The sequence below is a fragment of the Macaca mulatta genome, chromosome 11 (genome assembly GCF_049350105.2).
Source record: "Macaca mulatta isolate MMU2019108-1 chromosome 11, T2T-MMU8v2.0, whole genome shotgun sequence".
In the NCBI taxonomy this organism is placed as follows: domain Eukaryota; kingdom Metazoa; phylum Chordata; class Mammalia; order Primates; family Cercopithecidae; genus Macaca; species Macaca mulatta.
In genome coordinates, this window is record NC_133416.1 from 120051912 (window position 1) to 120079387 (window position 27476).

The window sequence follows — 27476 nt, forward strand, 5'->3', positions numbered from 1 at the left end:
TTTGCTGACAAATAGGAAAGGAAGAGATACCACTTGGAGTTGCATGATAGTTGAAAAAATTGAGAAAGAATTTGCTTAAACTATTTTGTTATTAAAAAGAAAGCAAATTGGGAGGAAAGAGAATGCTTAACAGTGTGAAAAACGTTTGAAGAACCTGGACAGAAAGTGATTTTCATCCTAGTACAGTGGCTCACACCTGTAATCCCAGCACTTTGGGAGGCTGAGGTGGGCAGCTCACTTGAGACCAGGAGTTCGAGACCAGCTTGGCCAACATGGTGAAACTCTGTCTCGACTAAAAATGCAACAATTAGCCAGGCGTAGTGGCAGGTGCCTGTAATCCCAGCTACTCAGGAGGCTGAGGCATTGCTTAAACCCGGGAGGTGGAGGTTGTAGTGAGTCGAGATCACACCACTGCACTCCAGCCTGGGTGACGGAGGGAGACTCCATCTCAAAAATAAAAATAAAAATAAATAAACAAAAAGAAGGAACTGATTTTTTGTTTTCTGAGGAATATTTGGTTGGGGGGAATCCTTCTCTTCTAGTTGGTCGTTTATAGTATGTGATAGGCACTGTGCTCAGTGTTGGGATGTAGTAGGAAACAATTTAGATGTGGTATCTTCCCGTGAGCAGGCAGAAAATGACTAAAATAGCTGTATAATGATAAATGAAGGCAAAGATTCTAAAGAGAGGGGCACAATTCACAAAGAAATTTGACCTAATCTTGGAGGGCTTCCCAGAGGAAGTGATGTTTGACCTGAGATCTGAAGGATGAATAGGAGTTAACTGAGTAAAGACAGGAGAAAAGAACAGTGTTCTTGGCAGTGGGAGCAATATGTGCAAAGGCCCCGAGGTAGCAGTGCAGGATCTGAAAGAAGGCCAGCATGGTTAGCGTGTGAGATGTGAGGGTGAGATGAGGCGGGTGTGAGATGAGGTGGGTAGTGCCTGCAGGGCCATGCAATCAAGACAAATCAAGCAATTTGTCTTGATTCTGAGAGCAATGGGGTCTCACAAGCAGAAGGGTGACCTGATGTGATTCATATTTTGAAAAGGCCATCCTGCCTGCAGTGCAGGGTTCACACGAAGGCGCAAACTTGGGGAGGCTTGATGAAAACTTCAAACTGGCTCAGAAAGGGCTGCATTTACAGACTGAACCCTCTATCCTCCACTCTTCATAGCACCAACTCCCTGGAAATGAAGAGGACAATAGGACCCCTCTCTACCCAGAGGGAGATTTTGTTCTGCAATCTACCACAGATGTGAGGCCCCTTCCTGAGAAGCAGGGGGCTCAGAGTAGAGGAAGGGGGTAGAAATAATTGCTCATCTAGCTGGGTTCAGGTTCCAGCTCTGCTGCTCTGTGGTCTTGAACGAGTTACTAAATCTCTCTGCATCTCAGTTTCCTCATCTGGGAAATGAAGATAACAATAACAACTACCTTATTGGGTTGTTTTGGGAATTTACCAAGTCAATATATTGTGTTTGCTTGGACCAAGGCTTGGCACTTTGTAGGTGCTCAGCAAACATTAGTCACTGTTATTTTGACGAGGATGATGAAATCTCTGAGCTTGATATTCTGGAAAAGGTCCTGTTAATTCTTTCCACCTTCTGTCCACTACCCACCTCTTTCAGATCTTTCTTCAAATGTCGTCTTATTTAAAATTGCACCTCCCTCCCCAGAACTCTACCTCCTCCTTCTCCATTTCCCCCCCTGGCACTTGGCACTGTGTACCTGTTATCTACTTTAATTATTTATTTTGTCAATCGCCTATTTCCCCCCACTAGAATGTCAACGCCACCAGAACAGGATAATTTGACTGTTCTATTTACCACTATATCTCCAGTACACTATCACCTAGTGTCTGGCATGGAGTAGGTGCTCAGTAAGTATTTGTTGGATAAATAAACACTAACGATATCAACCTAATGATCTTTGCTCTTATTCAAAACCTTACCCTCTCTCCAGATGACTCTAACTAACCTAATGGGTCATTAAACAGCAACACCAGCAAAGAGGGGGAAAATCCCCAAGCCTTAGAAGGGATGCAGGATGGGCAGGGAAAGTGTGGAGGCTCTGGGGATTTTTGTGATAGAGAAGAGCATGAAGGTCTTTTATGAAACCAGCTCCGCAGCCTGATCTTTCTAACCTGATTAATCACATTAAGCCTTTGTCAATATCAACATTACCTCAGCCCCAGCTGCGGCAGCTGGTGGAGCGGCAGGCTTATTCAATATTTAAGAAGACCTGCATTGCAGGCAAGGGCTTGGGCCGCTGGTGGAAGAGCAAGCAGTAAGTGCTCAGGGGCAGTCTCTTAAGTGGTGGATTATTTTTTAAAAGGAAAGAAACAAGAAAACGGAAAGGCAGCAAGCCCTCAGCCTCCCCTGACTTTCCCCAGTTTCTGGTAGAGGTTGAGCAGCACGCCTGAGTTACTGGCTCTGATTCAGGATAGGACAGCGTTGCTAGAAGAAGGGAAACCATGAACCAGAACATTTAGTCTCCTGGGTTTGACTTTCTAGCATTGCGTAAAGTGGCGGTTCTCAGAATGCGATCCACAGATCAGCAGTACCAGTATTGCCTGGAACTTACTAGAAATGCAAATTCTTGGGCTCTGTTTCAGACCTCCTGAATCAGAAACTCTGGGTCTGGGGAGCGGGTATGAATGTGTGCCTTAAGGAGCCCTCCAGGTGATTCTCATGTGCTTTCAAGTTTGAGGTGCACTGGCTTGAAGGAAGGGTGGGATTGCAGGCAGGTGGCTCTTGGCCCTGGCTGTGCATTATAAACACCTGGGGAACTTTAGCAGCATAGCTATGCCAGGACTCAGCTCTAGAGTTTCTTCTTTAGTTGGTTTGGATGGGGTCCTTGCATTGACATTTTAACCCTGCCTCCAAGGTGATCCTAGGGCAGAACTAGGATGTGACTATTCACCACCTGCCTGACTTTGGTGCATTATCTTAGCTCACAGATCCTCAATGTTGGCATCTGTATCATGGACCCTAAACCTCCCAAACTAAGGATGGGACTTGCAACAAAATCATAAGGCTTAAAACAAATGCTCTTGTTTTGTGAAACATTTGAGGCTGGTTGTATCCTCTGCCAATGGGAGCTCATGAGAGTTTCCTGGGATATGTCAGTATCTTTTGACCATTCTTGACCATTTCCTTCTGGTGGCCTCTTCTGCCTCTTCTCATCATGGGGATCTGGGGCCACAAGAACCCTCACTATACAAGCATTTTAAAAGAACATTGCGGCTCCTCAGTGTGGAGATGACTGTCCCTGAGAGAGGAGAGGTTGACATGAAGCGCTAAGGGCAGAAAAAAACAAGGGGAAATAGGTACAGATTCAAACCTTATGGGCTATGGTTGGCAATGAGGACTTCACGCTAGCATATTATTACTCCACAATAAGAGTTACCAGTTTTTGAGTATTTGCTATGAGCCAGCACCATGCCAGGAGCTCTGCATGCCTCATTTCATCCCCTTCTTCCACCAGCCCTGGGAAGAGGGTACAATTATAACCAGCATTTTCCAGACAAGGAAAGGGAGGCACAGAGGTTAAGGAACTTGCCGAGTTCCAGGTTAGCAAGGGGCAGAGCCAGGACTAGCTCTGGAGTTAACCACTTTATGTCAAACAGGTCCCTAGGCTCTCTAGGAAAGGTAATTACTAAGGAGAGGCACTAAAAGTATCTCCAGAAACATGGGGTGAAGTGGCTTAGGGCAGAGTTGAACATCACCTTTCCCCACCTCCTCTTACCTATAAATTCCGACCCTTACCACACTGCCTCCTCCTGCTGGCTTCAGTTCTATATGATAAGAGCTTGGTACTCCATTTCTATGGCGTCGGTATACCCAGAATCCTCAATGAACAAGAGCTACGTGAAAAAGTAAACAGGCCGGCTGGGGACATTTCAGCTTCCTTTCTTGATTCTTCAGACTCCAAACTAAGAAATAAATCTGCAAAGTCTCAGCGCTTCTTTAAGAAGGAAATGACCTTCAAGTTTTCCTTTCTTTCCTCAAGAAAGAGCTGAAAATCGGGGCCGAATGAACTCAGTCCTCACTTGTCCTCAGCTTTGAAAGATGGGAACCCTCCTAAACCCTCAAATGCAGCCCCCATCAGTGACCAATTTTATTGTAGAAACTAAACTGGCAGCCTGGCTGGGGATGAACCACTTGCGACTACCCCTCACTCACCCTTAGCTCGCTGCAGACCTTCCACTTCTGAGCATGCTCTGCGGATGCGGGAGATTGACAGTACACTTATAAACCCATTTACTGCTCGGCCCTGGTTCGTTATCTGATCAGACTCCAGAAAGGCCGTGTGCTGGATGATCCCTGTGAGTTTTCCATCCCTGGTAAATCCCCAATCCAATGTGTTCACTCCTGGCAGGTTTCTCTTCTTCCACTTTACCTCCTTCTGCCCCCACAAAAGTGATGGCAGAGGAACTGGGTCGAAATGCACTGTTAGTTTCTTGTGGGAGAAGTTGACCCCAAAACAACCCCTAAGGATGGTATGTTGTATGTTCCTGGCACTTTTCCTCCCAAATTGGCTATTTGCATCAACTATCTTATTATCTGCTCCTTGACTCCACCATATTTGGAAAAATAAAATAGATAACAGCCTAAATTGCTAACATCGGTCCCACTTACTATTCTTCATTGTAAGAGGAAAAGTGAAACTAAAAATGCCTTTTGATTAATCTAGTACTGCATACATTTGTATATTGTATAGTATTATGTATATAATACTTTATACTATGTTATTTGTTTTACATATAATACATTTTTTTGTGTGTACTTATATATGTGTGTGTGTGTATATAGGTAAAGAGAGAGAGAGGGAATCTAGAGGTAAAGAGAGAGAGAGGGAATAAATTCCCATTACTCATGATAGTTATGTTCTGCAAAGTTGCCACAAACACTGAACTAGTACTGAACCACATTGCTCCTAGGAGAAATACAGGGTTGGGTTCCTACGAGTTTTGGTTCCAGTATCTTCAACTGATCAATAGCCTTGTTTTATGTGTGTTTCTGTTTAAAGACACCTCATTTAATACACTATTGATTCCATTAACAGGCTTCCAATATCTTCAACTGATCAATACATAACCTTGTTTTATGTGTATTTCTGTGTAAAGACCCTCATTTAATATACTGTTGATTCCATTAACACTGAACTTGTGGCCAATAGCATGAGGCCTTGTTCAGTTCGAAAGCTCTGAACAAATTGTATCATATGCATTATTTTCTCTGTAAGGCACATCACAGCCTTCCTGCTCCTAGGAACACTCAATAGCACTATGCTTGGGGACCATTTTTAAACAGCAAAATTACCAACAAAAAGTGCAAAAATGCAAAAAAAGTGTGGCACTAAATAGACCCCCCCCAAAAAAGAGACTTGATTACAGCATAGGAGCTGAAACAAGGTGGAGACCTGCTTTGTTTACCTTCAGCTAGGAGCATGCATGTGAGGTGACGCAAACATTTTGGTCACTCTGTGCATGTCTGTGAATGACCATGAAAGGGTCACAGGTATTGATTTTGGGGGTTCCAAATTTTAGCAAGTAGGCAAATTTGCAAATATGGAATTCACAAATAATGAGTATTGACTGTGTTTGTGTATGTCTCTGCATTCATCATGACTATGTTGATTGCAAACCTTACTCAAACTAGTTCAAGTAATACCAAAGGACACTTATTTGCTAATGTGATCGAAGGGTCCCCTCATGGTGGAGGCATGACTGGATCCAGAGGCTCAATAATAGGCTAGAACTGAGTTCTCACCATCTCATCATTCGGCTTTTTTCTAGGTTGGCCTCCCTTTCAGGCAGACTTCTCCCCCTGGTAGAACCCACCAAGTCCAAGTTTGCCTCATCCAGCTTCTGTTTAGTAGAAAAAAAAGAGCATCTCCTTTCTAGGATTGCAACAAAAGTCTGAGCATTGAATCTAATTGGCTTGGATTGGGGAACTAATCCAACTCTGAGTCAATTATATGTAGTAACAAGGGGGGATATGCTGACTGGTGTGGCTAGAGTCATGTGAGAACCCCTGGAGCTAAGAATTGAGACCAGAACACCATGGTCTGAGGGAAAAGATGGTTCCTTTAAAAACCAAACCAAACCAGGGTGTTAGTACCAGGAGAAGGAGGAACTCATGTCCACTCCCCATACCCCCATGGAACTTTCAGTCTTGTGGAGGATGATTTCTTGAACCAGCGAAGGCTAAGCCATGAACTTCTGCATCCCAAATATGTTAAAAATTCAGAGAAGAAAGAGTGGATTGAAAAAGACATTATGGGACAGATGAGAGTTGAGCTAGGATTTTAGAGCTTACAGGGAGAAATCAGCATTTCAGGGTGTGAAAAAAGTTTTACATCATTCTATGCCATCTTGATAGCTGCATGAATCTCAAGGAGAAGAGTAAGTCAAGTCATACATGGTACATGGTTGGTGGATCCCACTTGTAGAAAGTGTATCAATTTCTGATTCATTCTCTCTCTCTCTCCCCCGCCCCCACACACAGAAAAATCCCTTTGTATATGTATTCATTCACTAAAACTGGGGAGAGGAGGAAAAGAGTAATGTGTATGTGCTGCTGTCTATGGTGCTGAACTACAGCTCTGGCCTTCTGATTTCTATCTCTTCGCAAACCTTCTTTGAGCCAATGTATACAAATTACTTAGTGCAATCCCTGGCATGCAGTAAGTGATAACTACCATTATAGCTCTATTTGGCAGACTTGATATCTGGAGATGACGACAAGGGTAACTTCATCCTCTTTATTTAACCATGTGTCAGGCATTGTTCTAAGCACTTTACAAGTACTAACTCATTTAATCCTTTAACATCCCTATAAGATAGGTACTGTTATCATCCTTAATGAAAGAAAGTCATAGAGAGGTTAAGTAACCATCTTAACATCACATAACTAGAGAGAGGCAGAGTGAGGACTTGAATCCTGACAGCTCAGCACCTCTCAGCCTCTGCACTCTTTTACCTCCAGTGATTTGAGTCGTAACACCCGCCTGCCTGGGTGACTGGGGAGACCAAGGGCTTTGTAAATTGCAGAGTTCTCCATATACAGTACCTAATGTTTTGAGGGTTGTTTTCATGGGGGCAAGAAGAGAAGAAGAGGAAGATTGTGGTCCATTCATGTTCTCCAGCCAATACTGGCCAAGGTTTTATTTTCTGTTTCTTTCCCCCACCTGGTGCCTGGAAAGGAGAAGGGAATGGATAGAGGCAGGCCTTGAAGATCTATTATTCATGAGAACTAAGAGAAGCTTTTCACTTTTTCTAAAGTGGCCTTGGATTTCTTAAAATTCACACCCCAGGGAAGTGAACACAGCTAGATTGTGTGAGGCAGAAAGTGTACTTCCTGTGGCTAGAGACTGTGCTAAAATGAGATTCAGGAGAGGAGGGGTTCTGGAAGAACACCTGGGTGATGCCTAGTGAGGGTTTTGCCTGGGCTGGTACAGGACTAGATGCTCGCTGTGTTACTTTTTGCTGCAACCTCAAACAACCCCATGAAGTGGGTGCTGCTACATCCCCCACATCACAGATGAGGGAACAGAAGCTCTGAAAAGTTAAATAATTTGCCCAGGCTCAGCCTGCTTAGCTGGGGGTTGAACACAGGTCTGTCTGTGTAACTCTAAAGCCTGGGCTCTTGCTCACTGCCCTTGATGGGAGATGGTGTGTTGAAATTTGTACTGTGGGTGAAAATGAGGGTGTCATGTTTGTAAGATTGTGTGTGTGTGTATGTGTGTATAGTGGAGTTGAGAGTGGTTGCAGCGCAGGTATGGTGGGTATGGAGTAAACTAGGATGTGGGGGGTGTTATGTGGGAGTAAGGTGAGTGTGTGTGTGTGTGGTGTATTTATGTGGGAGTGTGCATGAGTGTGTAGGGGAGGGTGTGGGGCGTGGGTGGGGATGTGAGTGTGTGTATGTGCATGTGTTTGTAGCAAAGTGAGAAGACAAGAAGAGCCCTTCCCTGGCCTATGTTAGGCCAGGATACTTCAGCTTTCTGGTGTGTAACCAGAAACTAGTTCTTCTGGCTTGATCAGAGGGTCAGGCCAAGTCAAATGCCCCGTATATGTAGGGAATTTAACCACATATGAGAGGGAAAAGTCTGTGAACTTGAGCCATTCCTTTTCAAATACAGAAAGGGGTAGTTTCAGGAAAGCTCATCACCCTCTTTTCAACAGCCCCAACAAGTGGTTTGGCTGTTTGTGCTCGATTACCTCCAATGATGGGGAGCCTATTATCTATCAAAGTAGTATGTCTCCATTTTGATGGGTCTGATGGTTAGAAAGCTGTTTCTTTATTATTATTATTATTATTATTATTATTATTATTATACTTTAAGTTCTAGGGTACATGTGCACAACATGCAGGTTTGTTACATATGTATACATGTGCCATGTTGGTGTGCTGCACCCATTAACTTGTCATTTACATTAGGTATATCTCCTAATGCTATCCCTCCCCCCACCCCCTCCCCACAATAGGACCCAATGTGTGATGTTCCCCTTCCTGTGTCCAAGTGATCTCATTGTTCAATGCCCACCTATGAGTGAGAACATGCGGCATTTGGTTTTCTGTTCTTGCAATAGTTTGCTGAGAATGATGGTTTCCAGCTGCATCCATGTCCCTACAAAGGACATGAACTCATCCTTTTCTATGGCTGCATAGTATTCCATGGTGTGTGTGTGCCACATTTTCTTAATCCAGTCTGTCCCTGATGGACATTTGGGTTGATTCCAAGTCTTTGCTATTGTGAATAGAGCCGCAATAAACATACGTGTGCATGTGTCTTTATAAAAGCATGACTTATAATCCTTTGGGTATATACCCAGTAATGGGATGGCTGGGTCAAATGGTATTTCTAGTTCTAGATCCTTGAGGAATCGCCACACTGTTTTCCACAATGGTTGAACTAGTTTACAGTCCCACCAACAGTGTAAAAGTGTTCCTATTTCTCCACACCCTCTCCAGCACCTGTTGTTTCCTGATTTTTTAATGATTGCCATTCTAAGTAATGTGAGATGGTATCTCATTGTGGTTTTGATTTGCATTTCTCTGATGGCCAGTGATGACGAGCATTTTTTCATGTGTCTGTTGGCTGTATGCATGTCTTCTTTTGAGAAATGTCTGTTCATATCCTTTGCCCACTTTTTGAGGGGGTTGTTTGTTTTTTTCTTGTAAATTTGTTTGAGTTCTTTGTAGGTTCTGGATATTAACCCTTTGTCAGATGAGTAGATTGCAAAAATTTTCTCCCATTCTGTAGGTTGTCTGTTCACTCTGGTGGTAGTTTCTTTTGCTGTGCAGAAGCTCTTTAGTTTAATTAGATCCCATTTGTCAATTTTGGCTTTTGTTGCCATTGCTTTTGGTGTTTTAGACATGAAGTCCTTGCCCATGCCTATGTCCTGAATAGTATTACCTAGGTTTTCTTCTAGGGTTTTTATGGTTTTAGGTCTAACATTTAAGTCTCTAATCCATCTTGAATTAATTTTCATATAAGGAGTAAGGAAAGGATCCAGTTTCAGCTTTCTACTTATGGCTAGCCAATTCTCCCAGCACCATTTACTAAATAGGGAATCCTTTCCCCATTTCTTGTTTTTGTCAGGTTTGTCAAAGATCAGATGGCTATAGATGTGTGGTATTATTTCTGAGGACTCTGTTCTGTTCCATTGGTCTATATCTCTGTTTTGGTACCAGTACCATGCTGTTTTGGTTACTGTAGCCTTGTAGTGTAGTTTGAAGTCAGGTAGTGTGATGCCTCTAGCTTTGTTCTTTTGACTTAGGATTGTCTTGGCAATGTGGGCTCTTTTTTGGTTCCATATGAACTTTAAAGCAGTTTTTTCCAATTCTGTGAAGAAACTCATTGGTAGCTTGATAGGGATGGCATTGAATCTATAAATTACCTTGGGCAGTATGGCCATTTCACAATATTGATTCTTCCTATCCATGAGCATGGTATGTTCTTCCATTTGTTTGTGTCCTCTTTTATTTCACTGAGCAGTGGTTTGTAGTTCTCCTTGAAGAGGTCCTTTACATCCCTTGTAAGTTGGATTCCTAGGTATTTTATTCTCTTTGAAGCTATTGTGAATGGGAGTTCATTCATGATTTGGCTCTCTGTTTGTCTGTTACTGGTGTATAAGAATGTTTGTGATTTTTGCACATTGATTTTGTATCCTGAGACTTTGCTGAAGTTGCTTATCAGCTTAAGGAGATTTTGGGCTGAGACAATGGGGTTTTCTCAATATACTATCATGTCATCTGCAAACAGGGACAATTTGACTTCTTCTTTTCCTAACTGATTACCCTTTCTTTCTTTCTCTTGCCTGATTGCCCTAGCCAGAACTTCCAACACTATGTTGAATAGGAGTCGTGAGAGGGGGCATCCCTGTCTTGTGCCAGTTTTCACAGGGAATGCTTCCAGGTTTTGCCCATTCAGTATGATATTGGCTGTGGGTTTGTCATAAATAGCTCTTATTATTTTGAGATACGTTCCATCAATACTGAATTTATTGAGAGTTTTTAGCATGAAGGGCTGTTGAATTTTGTCAAAGGCCTTTTCTGCATCTATTGAGATAATCTTATAGTTTTTGTCTTTGGCTCTGTTTATATGCTGGATTACATTTATTGATTTGTATATGTTGAACCAGCCTTGCATCCCAGGGATGAAGCCCACTTGATCATGGTGGATAAGCTTTTTGATGTGCTGCTGGATTCGGTTTGCCAGTATTTTATTGAGGATTTTTGCATCGATGTTCATCAGGGATATTGGTCTAAAATTCTCTTTTTTTTGTTGTATATCTGTCAGGCTTTGGTATCAGGATGATGTTGGCCTCATAAAATGAGTTAGGGAGGATTCCCTCGTTTTCTATTGATTGGAATAGTTTCAGAAGGATTGGTACCAACTCCTCCTTGTACCTCTGGTAGAATTCGGCTGTGAATCCATCTGGTCCTGGACTTTTTTTGGTTGGTGGGCTATGAATTATTGCCTCAATTTCAGAGCCTGCTATTGGTCTGTTCAGGTATTCAACTTCTTCCTGGTTTAGTCTTGGGAGACTGTAAGTGTCCAGGAAATTATCCATTTATTCTAGGTTTTCTAGTTTATTTGCGTAGAGGTGTTTATAGTATTCTCTGATGGTAGTTTGTATTTCTGTGGGGTCAGTGGTGATAGCCCCTTTATCATTTTTTATTGCATCTATTTGATTCTTCTCTCTTTTCTTCTTTATTAGTCTTGCTAGTGGTCTGTCAATTTTGTTGATCTTTTCAAAAAACCAGCTCCTGGATTCATTGATTTTTTGGAGGGTTTTTTTGTGTCTCTATCTCCTTCAGTTCTGCTATGATCTTAGTTATTTCTTGCTTTCTGCTAGCTTTTGAATGTGTTTGCTCTTGCTTCTCTAGTTCTTTTAATTGTGATGTTAGGGTGTCAATTTTAGATCTTTCCTGCTTTCTCTTGTGGGCATTTAGTGCTATAAATTTCCCTCTACACACTGCTTTAAATGTGTCCCAGAGATTCTGGTATGTTGTATCTTTGTTCTCATTGGTTTCAAAGAACATCTTTATTTCTGCCTTCATTTCGTTATGTACCCAGTAGTCATTCAGGAGCAGGTTGTTCAGTGTCTATGTTGAGCAGTTTTGACTGAGTTTCTTAGTCCTGAGTTCTAGTTTGATTGCACTGTGGTCTGAGAGACAGTTTGTTATAATTTCTGTTCTTTTACATTTGCTGAGGAGTGCTTTACTTCCAACAATGTGGTCAATTTTGGACTAAGTGCAATGTGGTGCTGAGAAGAATGTATATTCTGTTGATTTGGGGTGGAGAGTTCTGTAGATGTCTATTAGATCCACTTGGTGCAGAGTTGAGTTCAATTCCTGAATATCCTTGTTAACTTTCTGTCTCATTGATCTGTCTAATGTTGACAGTGGGGTGTTAAAGTCTCCCATTATTATTGTATGGGAGTCTAAGTCTCTTTGTAAGTCTCTAAGGACTTGCTTTATGAATCTGGGTACTCCTGTATTGGGTGCATATATATTTTGGATAGTTAGCTCTTCCTGATGAATTGATCCCTTTACCGTTATGTAATGGCCTTCTTTGTCTCTTTTGATCTTTGATGGTTTAAAGTCTATTTTATCAGAGACTAGGATTGCAACCCCTGCTTTTTTTTGTTTTCCATTTGCTTGGTAGATCTTCCTCCCTCCCTTTATTTTGAGCCTATGTGTGTCTCTGCGTGTGAGATGGGTCTCCTGAATACAGCAAACTGATGGGTCTTGACTCTTTATCCAATTTGCCAGTCTGTGTCTTTTAATTGGACCATTTAGTCCATTTACATTTAAGGTTAATATTGTTATGTGTGAACTTGATCCTGTCATTATGATATTAGCTGGTTATTTTGCTCATTAGTTGATGCAGTTTCTTCTTAGCATCAATGGACTTTACATTTTGGCATGTTTTTGCAATGGCTGGTACCGGTTGTTCCTTTCCATGTTTAGTGCTTCCTTCAGGATCTCTGTAGGGCAGGCCTGGTGGTGACAAAATCTCTAAGCATTTGCTTGTCTGTAAAGGATTTTATTTCTCCTTCACTTATGAAACTTAGTTTGGCTGGATATGAAATTCTGGGTTTAAAATTCTTTTCTTTAAGAATGTTAAATATTGGCCCCCACTTTCTTTTGGCTTGGAGAGTTTCTGCCAAGAGATCTGCTGTTAGTCTGATGGGCTTCCCTTTGTGGGTAACCCGACTTTTCTCTCTGGCTGCCCTCAACATTTTTTCCTTCATTTCAACTTTGGTGGATCTGACAATTATGTGTCTTAGAGTTGCTCTTCTCGAGGTGGTGTTCTCTGTATTTCCTGAATTTGAATGTTGGCCTGCCTTACTAGGTTGGGGAAGTTCTCCTGGATGATATCCTGAAGAGTGTTTTCCAACTTGGTTCCATTTTCCCCGTCACTTTTAGGCACACCAGTCAGATGTAGATTTGGTCTTTTCACATAATCCCATATTTCTTGGAGGCTTTGTTCATTTCTTTTTACTCTTTTTTTCTCTACACTTCTCTTCTTGCTTCATGTCATTCATTTGATCTTCAATCGCTGATACTCTTTCTTCCAGTTGATTGAGTCGGCTACTGAAGCTTGTGCATTTGTCACGTAGTTCTCGTGTTATGGTTTTCATCTCTATCAGTTCTTTTAAGGACTTCTCTACATTGGTTATTCTAGTTAGCCATTCATCAAATCTTTTTTCAAGGTTTTTAGTTTCTTTGCGCTGGTTACGTAGTTCCTCCTTTAGCTCTGAGAAGTTTGATTGACTGAAGCCTTCTTCTCTCAACTCGTCAAAGTCATTCTCAATCCAGCTTTGTTCCGTTGCTGGCGATGAGCTGCATTCCTTTGGAGGGGGAGATGTGCTCTGATTTTTTGAATTTCCAGCTTTTCTGCATTGCTTTTTCCCCATCTTTGTGGTTTTATCTACCTTTGGTCTTTGATGATGGTGACGTAGTGATGGGGTTTTGGTGTGGGTGTCCTTTCTGTTTGATAGTTTTCCTTCTAACAATCAGGACCCTCAGGTGCAGATCTGTTGGAGTTTGCCTGAGGTCCACGCCAGACCCTGTTTGCCTGGGTATCAGCAGCAGAGGCTGCAGAAGATAGAATATTGCTGAACAGGGAGTGTTGCTGTCTGATTCTTGCTCTGGAAGCTTCGTCTCAGGGGTGTACTCAGCTGTGTGAGGTGTGAGGTGTTGGTCTGCACCTAGTGGGGGATGTCACCCAGTTAGGCTACTCAGGGGTCAGGGACCCACTTTAGCAGGCAGTCTGTCCGTTCTCAGATCTCAACCTCCGTACTGGGAGATCCATTGCTCTCTTCAAAGCTGTCAGACAGGGACATTTACCTCTGCCGAGGTTTCTGCTACTTTTTGTTTAGCTATGCCCTGTCCCCAGAGGTGGAGTCTACAGAGGCAGGCAGGCCTCCTTGAGCTGTGGTGGGCTCCACCCAGTTCGAGCTTCCCAGAGGCTTTGTTTACCTACTTAAGCCTCAGCAATGGCAGGCGCCCCTCCCCCAGCCTCACTGCCGCCTTGCAGTTAGATCTCAGACTGCTGTGCTAGCAATGAGGGAGGCTCTGTGGGTGTGGGACCCTCTGGGCCAGGTGTGGGATATAATCTCCTGGTGTGCCGTTTGCTAAGATCCTTGGTAAAGCGCAGTATTAGGGTGGGAGTTAACCCGATTTTCCAGGTGTTGTGTGTCTCAATTTCCTTTGGCTAGCAAAAGGAATTTCCTTCCCCCTTGCGCTTCCCAGGCAAGGCGATGCCCCGCCCTGCTTCAGCTCTCGCTGGTTGAGCTGCACCCACGGACCAGTGCCAACTGTCCAACATGCCCCAGTAAGATGAACCCGGTACCTCAGTTGAAAATGCAGAAATCACCTGTCTTCTGTGTCGCTCACACTGGGAGCTGGAGGCTGGAGCTGTTCCTATTTGGCCATCTTGGGCGTGCCCCCCCCCAGAAAGCTGTTTCTTATCTCATGCCAGATTCTCTCTTACCATACCTTTTACTCAGTGGTTCCAGGTCTGGCTAGGTGGCCAGGTTGTAAGAGTGGTTATCTAGACTAGCGGTTAAGGCTGCTGGTATTAAATGAAGAACATCTAGGTTTATTACTCACTGGCTCCACCACTCCTTTCTGGTCATCTTGGGTAAGTTAATTCACCCCTCTGAGTGTCAGAAATGGGAATAACTTTGGAGCCTACCTCACAGGATAGTGGTGATGATAAAATAAGGTTGTATGTGAAAACTGCCCACCTGAAGACTGGTGTTGTTCATTTCTACACTATGTCCCACCTCTGCAGAACTGTGAAATGCAGACCCTCAGGGCAGGATAGTGAGCTGGCCAAGAGCACATGTTCTGGAGCCACACTGCTGAGACTGAGACTCCAAGTGGGGCGCTGTCAATTGTTAGCTGTGTTATCTGGGCAAGTCCTTACCATCTCTAGGCTTGGAGGGGCTGGGAGGAAACACAAGTGGATGCCGGAGAGAAAGGACTGGGTGGAGAGGTCCTCCTGACAAGAGCTATGACCTTCAGAAGAATATACCCCAGCCTGTCTCTCCTCCCTCCCTTCAGTCTCCTGCTGGTGCCTCCCATTAGACAAACCCAACCAGAAGCCAGAGGGCCAGGGAGCCTGCTAGTGCTCCCACACGGGTCAGCCTCCCAGGGCACAGAGCAGGATGGAGGATGAATGGGTCTGGAGGAGCAAATAGAAATTATCCAGCAATGCTACTTTATTATTAAGTTGAACCACATGATGCTGTCATTATGCAAGCATTTTTGTACTATAAAAATAGCAAATTAATATGTTTAACCCAACAAATAATAGAGCAGGATGGGCAGGAGCCTCATTTATAAGAAACCCATATTTGAGTCATTGGATATTCCACCTGCTACCAGCATGACCTTGACAAACCTTGGCCTCAACTTCCTGGCCTATAAAATGGGAATGCTATTTCTCCCATGTAAAATGTGTGAAAATGCCCCTCAGATGTGAGGACCAGGACTGCTGCCATTTTTTTTAAGGAGAATAATGCCCCTCTCTGCTGTGAGCGTCCTGTCCCTGAGGCAGAGGAGGGAGCAGGACGCCGTTTGTGGCCTTCCGTGGCATGATCAGATTTAGAGCTGCAGAGAAGTCAACTCCAGCTGAGTTTTAATCAGAATGAATTTCACTGCAGCCTGGGCCTGAGTGGCAGCCAGGGGCCATTAAGCTAAATGACTTGTTTTAATATGGAGACCTGTCTAATCACATTTTCTGTATGGGGCCGGTGTGTCTGTGTGCGCATGTGTTGAGTGCTGAAATCAATCCTGAGCCTTTGCCTTTTCCCTGCTTACCACAGTGTAGCTGGGGCAGAGATAAGCCAGATTAACAGCAGGACAAAAGCAGGTTTCCGCTTTATCAAGGAATTAGGTAACTGTCTGGACCGTACAGGGAGCCATGAAGAGTGTTCTGTTGATCAGTGTCTGGTGTTAAGGCTTTGTAGACACAGGGCTCACAGAGACTCCCATAACCCAGGGAGGAAGGAAGAGTTTTAGGTTCCCCTATCCAGCGGAGACATTCACCTTAGGAAGGTCAATCAATCCTGGACGCTCTGCCCTGCCTCCAGTGGAGTCATGTACTGTATTTATTTCTGTGGGCTCATTTCAAATGCACACCCTGTTGTAACCTCCTGGCTGCACATCTTCCAGCAAATGACTTTATCCCTCCGGGCTTCAGTTTCCCAATCTGTAAAAGTGGGTCATGAAAGATCCTGTTTTCTATGATCATTACCAAGACAGAATAAGACGTTGCATGTGAAACATTTAGTGCAGCTCCTGGCCCGTAGAAAACACAGACAGACTGGGTTAGGTTGTGCTGTGTTAACCATTTCCAAAGTTTCTGATTTGTTTCTCACTCATGCTACTTGGATATGGTGAGATAGCAGGGGATGTCTTCAGAGCTGGGACCCAGGCTGAGGAAGGCTCTGTCTTCATACAAACATGATTGTCAAGACGGGAAAAGGGTAATGTGGTGAAGTATGCACTGGCTTTGAAGCTTCCACTTGGAAACCTTCTTTGGCCAAAACAGGTCATGTGGTCACTCCCAGCTTCCCCAGGGAAAGGGAGGGCCAATCTCACCACACAGTAGAGGGCCAGAAACATTTAGTCATTAACACTAAAGGCAACAATGGTGCTCAACAAATGACCCACGCTTGAGAATTATTATATTATTATTAGTGTATTACTATTGTGTTTATTTCCACAATCCATCATTGTTTTCCTCCATGTACTTACTCTGGTTTCAGAAAGCCTGAGATATTTCATTCCAGTGCAGAAAATGGACTCCCATCTCTTAGGAAAACATGGCTGAGATTATTATTCATAATAAATTAAGGATAGCTTCCACTTGACAAGGGCGTGCTTTGTGCCAGGCTCTGGACTAAGGACTTCAGAGAAGTGATTTCATTTAATCCTCACAGTTCCATTTAGAGGTGGTTCTGTTTTTGTCCCTGCTCTACAGATGAGGAAACTGAGGTGTTGGAAGGTAAGTAAATTTGCCCAACGTGACCTGGCTCATAAATGGCAGAATGGACTTGAACTCCAAACCCATACCCTTAGTCACCTTGCTGAGCTGTCTGCTAAGAGCAGGGGACCTTAGCCTCTGGATCTTCGAATGGAAGTTGGGGTTGGCTCAGTGGAGATGCTATGCACTACCATTGCTGATCCACAGAAATAGGGATTCAGCACTAGCCCCACTTTCTCTTTTTAGCCCTGTTTCCCCTTCCTCCCTGTCTTCAATCTACCCAGGATCCATCCCCATGGGTCCTTCTATTCCCTAAATGTTTCATGTCCATTGCAGCCTCTGAACCCTGTTTACTCTCTTCCCCCTCCTTTCCTCTATCCTTTATTCTCACACGTCCCAGCTCAGCCTTCAAGGTCCAACCCAAATGTTCCCTTCTCTGGGAAGACACCCCCACTCCCACCCCAGGCAGCACCAATCCCACAGTCTGTCGGCTCCCAGGGAATTTTATACATTTACAAAATATAAATCTTGTCTAGAAATGCACAGGTGTGTGTGCGTGCACTCACCCCCCTACACGCAGCCTTTTTAGAGGAGGGAAGAAATTAGTCTTTGCTTTTAATTAATGCCAGCCCTCTCATCCTGACTTTTAATACTGCCACCCCATTTGTCTTATTAAGTACTTAGTTTTGCTTTTAATTAGTGTTGTTTATTGTCCCTGAATTTTAATTGTCGTTGTAGGGTCTCAGCGGGCCTTGGTGGGGATTTATTAGAAACACTTTCTGTCCTCCAAGGAGCTTGGATGGCAGTGCCTCTGAGGTAGAGGAGGGAAGGATTCAAGGGGGTTGCTGAAGGCTGGTGTATTTTTCTCCAGGCCTCAGTCAATTCCGATTGTCTTTGGAATCCCTGTTTGCTGAAAGGTAGCTTGGTCTCACCCAGAAGATACACAGAGAAAACTCAGGAAAATGGCAGGAATTTGATTCACATTGGGTTTGAATTTGACTTCTCAACTTAAAAAGAAAAAAATAAATAAATAAAGAGGGTGGGGAGGGGACATACTGGTTCATAGTAGCCAAAAAGGCCATGATAGATTGATAGATTCAGGCATGGCTGGATCCAGCATTCCAACAGCATCATCAGGAATCAGTCTCTATCTCCCAGCTCTGCTTTTATCCTTTTCCAGGCTTTTATTGTGTGTTGACAAAAGTTATCAATAGCAGCTACAGACTTCTGTTCTATCAGTTTAGCAGCCTAGTGGAAAGAGAATGCTTCTTTCCACATAGTTCCAGCAAAAGACCAACTCAGGTTGTATACCTATCCTTGAACCAATCACAGCAGCCTAGGGAATATAATACACTGATGGGCCAGGCACAGGTCATTGGCCCACCTCTAAGGACTAGGGTTGGATGAGCCCCACCTGGACCACACAGATCAATACTGAGAGCGGATGGTTTCCCAAAACACAATTGGGGTGACTTTACCTAACAAAAGGCTATCCAGATAAATGCTGGATAGGGAAAAACAATAGATGTCTACCCTAGACATCCACTGCAGTGTCTCACTCAGGCTTAAGCAAACACCTAGGATTTAGACCTTTGTTTCTCTCCCCAGTTCTGCCCTCAAATAACACTAACAGCGTCCTCCCTGACTGATACTTGGAAAACACTTTAGATTACAAGGCCCCCTCACATGAATTAACTCATTCGTTCTTCCCAACAACCCTCCAAGATAGGCATAAGAAGAATATATACAAATATTTGAGATGGCGTCTCATTCTGTCACCCAGGCTGGAGTGCAGTGGCATGATCTCGGCTCACTGCAACCTCTACCTCCTGGGTTGAAGTGATTCTTGTGCCTCAGCCTCCTGAGTAGCTGGGATTTTAGGCATGCACCACCATGCCCAGCTAATTTTTTCGTATTCTTAGTACAGAGAGGGTTTCATTATGTTGGCAAGGCTGGTCTCGAACTCCCAGCCTCAAGTGATCTGCCCACCTCAGCCTCTCAAACGCTGGGATTACAGGTGTGAGCCACCATGCCTGATCAAGAATAGGAATTTTTACATCCTCATTTTACAGGTGCAAAACTTGCTTAAAGTCATGCAGAGAATAAAAAGGGGAGGTAAGATTGGATCCCAGTGCTCTGGGTCTGAAACCAGCAATTGTCTCACTGCAAGAGGCTGCTTCACCAGCCAGTTTTTGCTGTGTAACAAACCACCCCACAAAATAGTGGCTTAGAACAACAACCATTTATTTACCTTATGATTCTCTGTGTTGGCAGTTGGGTTGAGTTCAGCTGGGTTCAGCTAGGCCAAACTTGGATGATCTTGGCTAGGCTTGTTCGTGTGTCTATGGTCATCCTGTATGTTGGCTGGGACTGACTGGTATGTGACAGGGCAGCCATAGTAGCTTGGACAGCTGTGGCCTCCCGCGTTGTGATAGCTCATCCTCCAGCAGGCTAGCCTGGTTTCTCATATGGTGACTGCAGGGTTGCTAAAAAGTAGCAAAAGAGACCAGGCTCTGAAGGGCTAGTATTTCCAAGCCTCTAATGCAACACATCTTCTAGTGTCCCATTGGCCACAGAAAGTCTCAGAGCCAACTCAGATTCCGTGGGTGGGGAAATAGATTTCACCGCTGGATGGTAGGAGCTGAAAAGGACAGGGATACAGAAAGGGAAGACATGGGGCTATGTTTTGTGATCAATTCCCCCCATCTGCAGTGAGCTTACCTCTCTGTTTCCTGAGCTAGGGGAGAAAGAGGGGACCAGATGCACCTTTAGGGAGCAGTGATGGTGGAGGAAATTTGGAGCACCGTGAAAGCTATGGAAGCATTTAGTGCTTTTCCAATCACATCATGGAAGTTATGGTCCAGTTTAGCTGCTGGAGAGAACAAACACTGATGGATGATGATGGAGATAATGACAATAGTGACCATAATTAATGTTTACTGAACACATACTATGTTCCAAGTATCACGTTGTCTCTCTTGCCTTCTTCTTCAAACCCCACTCTTCACAACAGTCCTGGAGGCAGCATAGTAGAGTGATTAAGCATGCAACCTGGCATCAGATCCTGTAGGTACAAATCCCAGATCTGCTGGTCGCCGGCTCGGTGGGTAAGTCACTTACCCTTCTAAGCCTCAGTATCTCCATCTGCAAAATGGAGATAAGACTTGTACCTTCCTTAATGGGTGTTTGGGAGAGTTAAATGAAGCCATCCATGGCAAGCATTTAGCCCAGGGCCAGGCACAACCTAAGTAGCCATTATGATGAAGTAGGTAGTGCTGGGATGACCATACTCATTTTATCAATGAGGAAACAGGCCCACAGACATTGTGTATCTGCCCAAGACTATGCAGCTTGTAAGTGGCAGAGCAGTGGAGGATGAACTCTGTGCCTACTTTAAAATCTGTGAAATGAGGACTGTCCTGTGGGGTTATTTAAAGGCTCATGGCAGGCAACATCCGTTATTGCTATACGGCAATGGGAGAACCATATGGAGGGGACAGTGAGTTTGCTTTGTTGTTTCAAGGCCAGGAACACAAAATCGCCTTTGTCTCTAGAACCTCCCAGGCCTGTCTCTGTCCTTGTCTCTGGCATCAACCAGCTCGGCATGGAAGGAGCCAAGCTCTTGTCGTTTCAGCCTTAGCTGGCTTCAGGGAAGGCTGGGAATGTCCCAGCTTGCTCTTGGAACAAGGAGAAGCCAACAGCAGCCTATACCGTCTGGATGGGACTGGATGTGTAAGGGCTGCTGGGGTCCCATGAAAGAAGGCTGGAATCACCAGTGGGCAGGCAAGTGAAGGGGCACTCAGACCATCAAGCACAGTAGACAAAGCAGGAGATCGCCATCTTTCTCTTTGGTGTTCCAAGTGTCCTTGTCATAGTGAGGGTGTGTAGAAATCCCAACAGCCTGGAAAATAGTCAAGTCTGGATGCATATTTGAGATGGACTAGAATATACTCAGCTTGCATCATTGTTCAGAGGCTTTCTGTGTCTCCTGCGTCTCTCAGGGTAGAAGCTTACATGCCTCCCCTACCACCACTTTGATCTCAGCTCCCTCTTGCTCTCTTCACTCCAACCACTCTGTTTTCCTTGCCATTTCTCCAGTTTACCAAGCACATGCCTGCGCCAGGGCCTTCACACTTACTGTTTCCTCAGCCTGACATGCTCTCCCCGAGATGGCCTTGTGGCTCAGTTTATTACCCACTTTGGGTCTTTGCTCAAATAGCATCTCTCAGTGAGGCTCCCTCTGACCAACTGTTTAAAACCACACTTCTTCCCCCCTAATTCCCAATCACCCTCCCTCTTTTATTTTTCTCTAAAGCAGTCATCACCAGCTGACACATTTAATATTCTACTTGTTTGCTTATTGTCAGTCTTCCCTACTAGAAGGCATGTTCCATGGGGACAATAATTTTTGTCTTTGTTCGTTTTAATGTTATATCTCCTGTGCCTAGAACAGTGTCCGGCACATAGTAATAGTAAATGTTTCATAAATATTTTTTAATTCTTCTAATTTCCCAAGAGAAGCTGGCAATCTGTGTTTTTAATTAAATCCTGTGCTTTTAAAATATTGATTGAATTTTACCCTTAAAAAATCCTTCATGGACCAAACAAAACATTTTCAGCCTGGATTTTGCTCATGGACACTCCTGCTTCTCCCAATTTGAGGCCCTTTGTTTAAGTACATTTCCCACCCCATCAAATAGTCACAGTGAGTTTTTCCAGATACCTAATTGAGCAGTGATGTACTGCACTCAGGGGAAGAGAGGAGGGGCAAGGAAAGAGATCGAGAGATGGAACTGTCTGGGCATTGTCCAAACTTGTGGCTGCAGGTTCTGCTGCAAAGCATCTGGTTTAATTCCAAGACCATTGGAATAGGGAGGCCAACTGTGGCATTGAACTCCACGCAGACAGCTGCAGCTCCTGCCGGTTCCCTGCAGTGCCCTGAAGTGCTGCATAAAACCCTTGCCAGCCCAACCCCGCTGGGTCACGTTCAGACACCTGCCACAGCAGCTCAGAAACTGAATAGGCTTTGTGTTGTTTTTTCCATTCAACTACAACTAGCAGAAAACCTTGGAGATTCTGGGGGATGCAACCGCTGTTCCTTAGCAAACAATGCTAAAGAGAGCCAGGGGAGAAGCAGGCAGAACCAATGGCAAAGGAGGAGAAGGGAGGACCCTGGAATATGGGTTATCTGGGGTTAGGACAGAGTCTTTGTGGCAGTCTGAGATTCCAGGTCTAAGATTCAGTCTAAGATTCAGATTCATCCAGCTATCCAGTGCTTATTATTAGCGGTTTAGATTGATTGAAGGAATTTAAGCAGGACCTTGGAAAGTTCACTCAAACTTTCCTTGACTCAGTTATCCCATCTGTAAAATGGAATAAGAAGAGCACATACCTCATAAGGCTATTGTGAGGATCAAGGAGATAAACTTGAGAGGTGCTTAGTGTGGACTAAGCCCTTGATATCTGAACTTTCAGTTGTTGTTGTTGCTTCTTTTGTTACTGAAAGTAGATGACTCTTTAGAGTTTGTACAAGGACTGTAGGGGAGTTTCTGTCCAGCTGAGAAAGAAGAGCTAGAGTCTCTGGTTTCAGGAGAGGAAGTAATTTTATGCTTCTGAAGTTGCAGCTGCAGGGCTGGATTTAAGCCACTGCCTCGCCCTTACTCAAGCCAAAGTATGTGATCTCTCAGAGTTGCCTGGGAGAGGGCTGGTGAGGTGGTGGTGGGCGGGGGGTAGGTATCTGTTTGTCTCTGAGGCTGAGAGGTGAGAATGCACCCAGGGGCCAGAGGGCCAGGAATGGACAATCACCAATCCTCTAGATACTCATCAGAACCCAACAATCCAAAGCCCAGGGGCAATGAACGGGTGTGAACAGCGTAGTGAGTAAGCACATGGGCTTTGGAGTCAGGGTTCAAACCCCAGTTCTGCTACTTGGTAGCTGTGTGATTTTGAGCAAGTGGCTTAGCCACCCTGAGCCTGAATTTTCTTACCTGTAAAATGAGGATAATACCATCTACCTTGGAGTAGGATTGTAAGGAGTAAAGCAAATAATGCAGGTATGGAATTTGGTGCATAGTAGGCACTCAAAAAATGGTAAGTCATCATCCTGTACATGATAAGTATAGGAGAAGTAGGAAAAGAGAATTCCCACTTTATAAGTGTCTGCTGTGTGCTAGGGAGTGTAGCTGGTGCTTACTTAAACTTATCAGCTCAGTGACGCCAAGCTTCTGCAGTGGTCCTAGGGCTGGAAATTGGCACTATTTATGTGACACTTACATTTATACTTTTGCTTCTTGTATCCATGGTTGGTTTCCTTCTTCTGGTCCTCCCTGGGCCTCAGGCCTTCAGTCTATTATGACGATGGTTTCTCTGTAGTGAGTGATGGGAAAGTGGGGAGTGGTTTGAGAATGTCTGAGGTTCACCAGTAGACTGTCTCCATTTCTATTGACTCACCCTCAACTCCTCATGAAGAGCTGGCCTTCATGAAGTATCATCTGCAGGCTGGTAGGAAAACATCTTAGGAGAGCATTTTAGGATCATGCTGTGTTGGATTAGAAAATGACTATGTGACCACTAGGGGTGATGTAATGACCTCATGGAGCAGAACCATGCTTCCCTAAGATTCTCCTGTCCCCTCCCACACAAGGTCAAGTTCCCTAGTAGCAGAACCTGAGATGTGCATTCTTGTACTAGTGCTAGACTCAGGGGATGCTCCAAGGAGGAACCTGCTAGGGAATGAGGGAAGCAGGAAAGGGCAGCAGAGGAAGCTAGGCGAGGGCGTGGCTTCACCTGAAGTCTGGCCTCAGCCCAATCCTTGGGGAGCTCTGGAGTGTGATGGTAGCACAAAGCCATCTTACCCTGGGAGAAGGGGGCTGTATTTTTCTACCCTCCTCTTGTTCATTAGCCACTGGCTTTGTGCTGCTCCCTGGTATCTCCGGGCAAAGCAGCTCCTGTTGGGTGAGGGCGATTCTCTGGAAAATGGTGCTGCTATGAGCCCTTAGTGTAGCCCTTCGTGGCTAATACTCCTAGAGGTGGGAATGGGAGGATGCACCAGCTGTAGGGGGGATCCAGATGAGGAATCAACAGTGACTATTAGGGTACCTCCGCCCAACTGCATCCCCACCTCCATCCCAGAACTGCCGGTGGACACATGCCCTCCTTTCCCAGGGCCTATTTCTCTAGTTGTTCAAATATCCTTGATTGCTTGAACATTTTCCTCTTCTGGTCCGGGCCTGGTAGACTGGGGTAAGCAGTAGATAAAGAGTCCAATGCTGGGATGTTAAGTGCATTGAGAGCCCCAAGTGGCCAAGCTGAAATAACCAGGGCTGTCCAGGGTGGCTTTTGGCCTGGAGGGATGGAGCTAGGTGGTTTCCACTGGCTGGTCAGCCAGTGAGTTTAGACTTTGCAGGTGGAATTTTAGTGGGAAACACAGCCCTGGTGTGCATGACTGAGCAAAGGAGAGTGCGAGCAGGCCAGATGCTGCCCTGAGGATGATGGAAGTTGGAGATCAGAGTTCCTGGGAGGTGATCATGTGTCTCCCTTACCCCAGACCTACCTTCGTCCCAGGGTCTCCAAGGCCAGTGTCTTCTCTCTGCTGCAAAGCAGCAGATGAAACCTTCAGTTACAGGTTCAGCTTTCTAGACCAACAGCAGCCGAGGAAGCTCATGCTCGGGGACTGAGCCTCTTTGCACTCAGCAGGGGCCAGGGGTCCTCCAGGTGGGGGGCTCCAGGGAAGTCTGCTCAGCTCTCACCACAGGCAATAATGAGACATTAAAGTTCTTTTTCAGCAAATTTCCTTCACAACAGGAGCTGTCTCTCCTTTCTGTTTTTGAAGTGGAAACAATGAAATGCCCACATTAATCTGGGAAGATGATGTTAACGACATGGGAGCAGATGAAATAGCTTTAGTGTAAGGGACCTTCTCTGCTACGGGTCCAACCAACATTCCCCTCCGGTTTCTCCCACACAAAGACTGAATAATTACAAAGGATACAGGACAGGAGAGGGAGGTCACTGTGTGTTCACCTCCCAAGTTCTCATCTATTTAGCATCACAGACAACAAGACCTACAGGGAAATCAGGAACCCCTAGACATGCTGATCTGCTTTCTATTTGTTTTTAAAATAATTACTGCAATCTCCATGTGGTCTCTTCCCTCTGACTCTTGGCGAGACCTTCAGAGGGGTGGGGTCGGGGGCAGGTTCAGAGAGAACTGAAGCCTGGCTGAGTTCAGCCGCTCTGACAGTGTTGATGGAGACTCTTTCACACATTCAGCAAATTTTCATTACGTACCGTCTGGGTGCCAGACACTATGCTAGTGTTTGAGACTAAGCAGTGAACAAAACGGAAAAAGGTATGCACATATTAGCAGGGGGATTCAAACTCTAAGCAAAGACACAAACATAAACATAAACAACTTATATTAAATTGGGCTAGTGATAAGAGCTAGGAAGAAAAATAAATCGGAGTAAAGGAGGCCAGAGTGGAGAAGCGGGAGGAAGAACTATTTTATTTATTTAGATAATTTTATTTTTCAAAAATACATATATTTTATTTTAACTTCCGGGGTACATGTGCAGGATGTGCAGCTTTGTTACTCAGGTAAATGTGTGCCATGGTAATTTGTTGCACCTATCAGCTCATCACCTAGGTATTAAGCTCTGCATGCATTAGCTATTTATCCTGAAGATCTCCCTACAGTGACCCCCCTGTAGGAGCTATTTTAAACTGAGTGGTCAGGGAGGCCCTCTTGGAGGAGGTGGCATTTAGGAACAAACCTACACAAAGGGAGAGAGTGAGCCGAACAAGCATCTGCAGGAAGGCTTCCAGGCTGAGGGAAGAGCAAGTGGGAATGTGGGCAGGGGGGCGGGATGTCGAGGGAGCAGCAGGAAGGCCTTTGGGTCTGGGAAAGAGGGCATGAGAAGAGTGGGAGGAAAAGAGAAGGAGGCTACAGGGAGCCAGGCTGTGCTAAGGGGTTTAGATTTTAGTCTAGGAGCAACAGGGAGCCATTGAAGACTCTTGAGCAAAAGAGAGACATAGCTGACTTGCTTTTTGGGGGATGAAGGGAAGGACATGAAGTACACACATCTTAAGAGTTTAGCTTGATGGTTTTTGCAGATGTGTATACCTGGTTAGTGGCCACCCAGATCAAGATATGGAGTATCTTCACCCCATGGAGGCCCCCTCCTTCCCCTTCTGAATCAATAGCCTCCCCAAAGTAAGCAATTTATTTGCCCTGATTTCTGTCACCACCAAATAGCTTTGTCTTTTCTTAACTCTTGTGTTAATATAATCAGACAGTGTGTTCTCTTTGTTCCTGGCATCTTTCACTAAACATAACATCTATGGGTTCATCCATGGCGTTACATGGACTGTATCAGAAGCTTGTCTGTCATTGCTCACCAGCATTCCACTGTACAAATAAATCACAACGGCCTTATCTGCTCTCTGTTGATGGGCATTTGGATTGTTTCCAGTGTTAAGCTATTATGAATAAAGCTGCTACAAATATTCTTGTATATGTCTTAGAACATAAGCACTTTTTTCTTGGGTATATACCTGAGCATATTTCTGGGGTGTGTACCTGAGTAGAATTCCTGGGCCACATGGTAGATGGACTTTTACCTTAACAGATACTGCCAAACAGTTTTCCAAAGTGGTGGCACCATTTTATTTTTTCAGTTTTATTGAGATATAACTCACAGATAATATAATTCACCCATTTAAAGTGGGCAATTCCATGGCTTTTGGTATTCTCACAGAGTTGTGGATCCATCACCATAATCAACTTTAGAATATTTTCACTGTCCTTACAAAGAAACCCTGCACCCCCAGCACCTCCCCCAGCCTGGGCAACCACTGATCTCATTTTCATCTTTTATAGATGTTCCTATTCTGTATACTTTATATAGGTGGAATCTCACAATATATGGCGTTTTGTGTCTGCCTTCTTTCACTTAGCATCATGTTTTCAAGGTTCACCTACATCATAGCATATGTCAATACCATATCTGTTTTTATGGTGGAACAATGCTGCATTGCATGGATATACCACATTTTGTTAATCTGCTCATCAGCTGGTGAATACTGGGGTGCCTCTACTTTGTGGTTATTATGAATACTGAATGAAATGGGACAAGGGTAGATGGAGAAAGACCAAGGAGGAGTCAATTGCATTAAGTCAGGCAGGGATAGTGGCAGTTTGCATCAGCATAGTAGCAATGCAGGCTGAAAGGAGTAGGCAGATCCTAAATCTATTTTAAAGATCAAGCCAATACCATTTTCTGATAGTTTGGATGTAGAGTATTTTTTTTAAAAAAGGCAGTGACGCATGGACGCAGGAAGGGGAACATCACACACCGGGGCCTATCCTGGGGTGGGGGGCCAGGGGAGGGATAGCATTAGGAGAAATACCTAATGTAGATGATGGGTTGATGGGTGCAGCAAACCACCATGGCACGTGTAT

The 27476-nt window shown here is 44.5% G+C and overlaps 1 protein-coding gene across 44 annotated transcripts in view; it reads left to right on the forward strand.

The window, feature by feature from the left end:
* RPH3A (rabphilin 3A) overlaps positions 1–27476 on the forward strand; it is a 334954-nt gene that overhangs the window by 231982 nt on the left and 75496 nt on the right. The window contains exon 1 of one of the 44 annotated variants that reach the window (XM_077955199.1): positions 26112–26228. The exons of 41 other annotated variants lie outside the window; for them this stretch is intronic. The gene's annotated coding sequence lies outside the window, so the exon portion shown is untranslated. Of the gene's footprint in view, positions 1–26111; positions 26229–27476 lie in introns of those variants that run through there. 2 more of the 44 variants (XM_077955205.1, XM_077955175.1) reach the window with 2 other exon arrangements.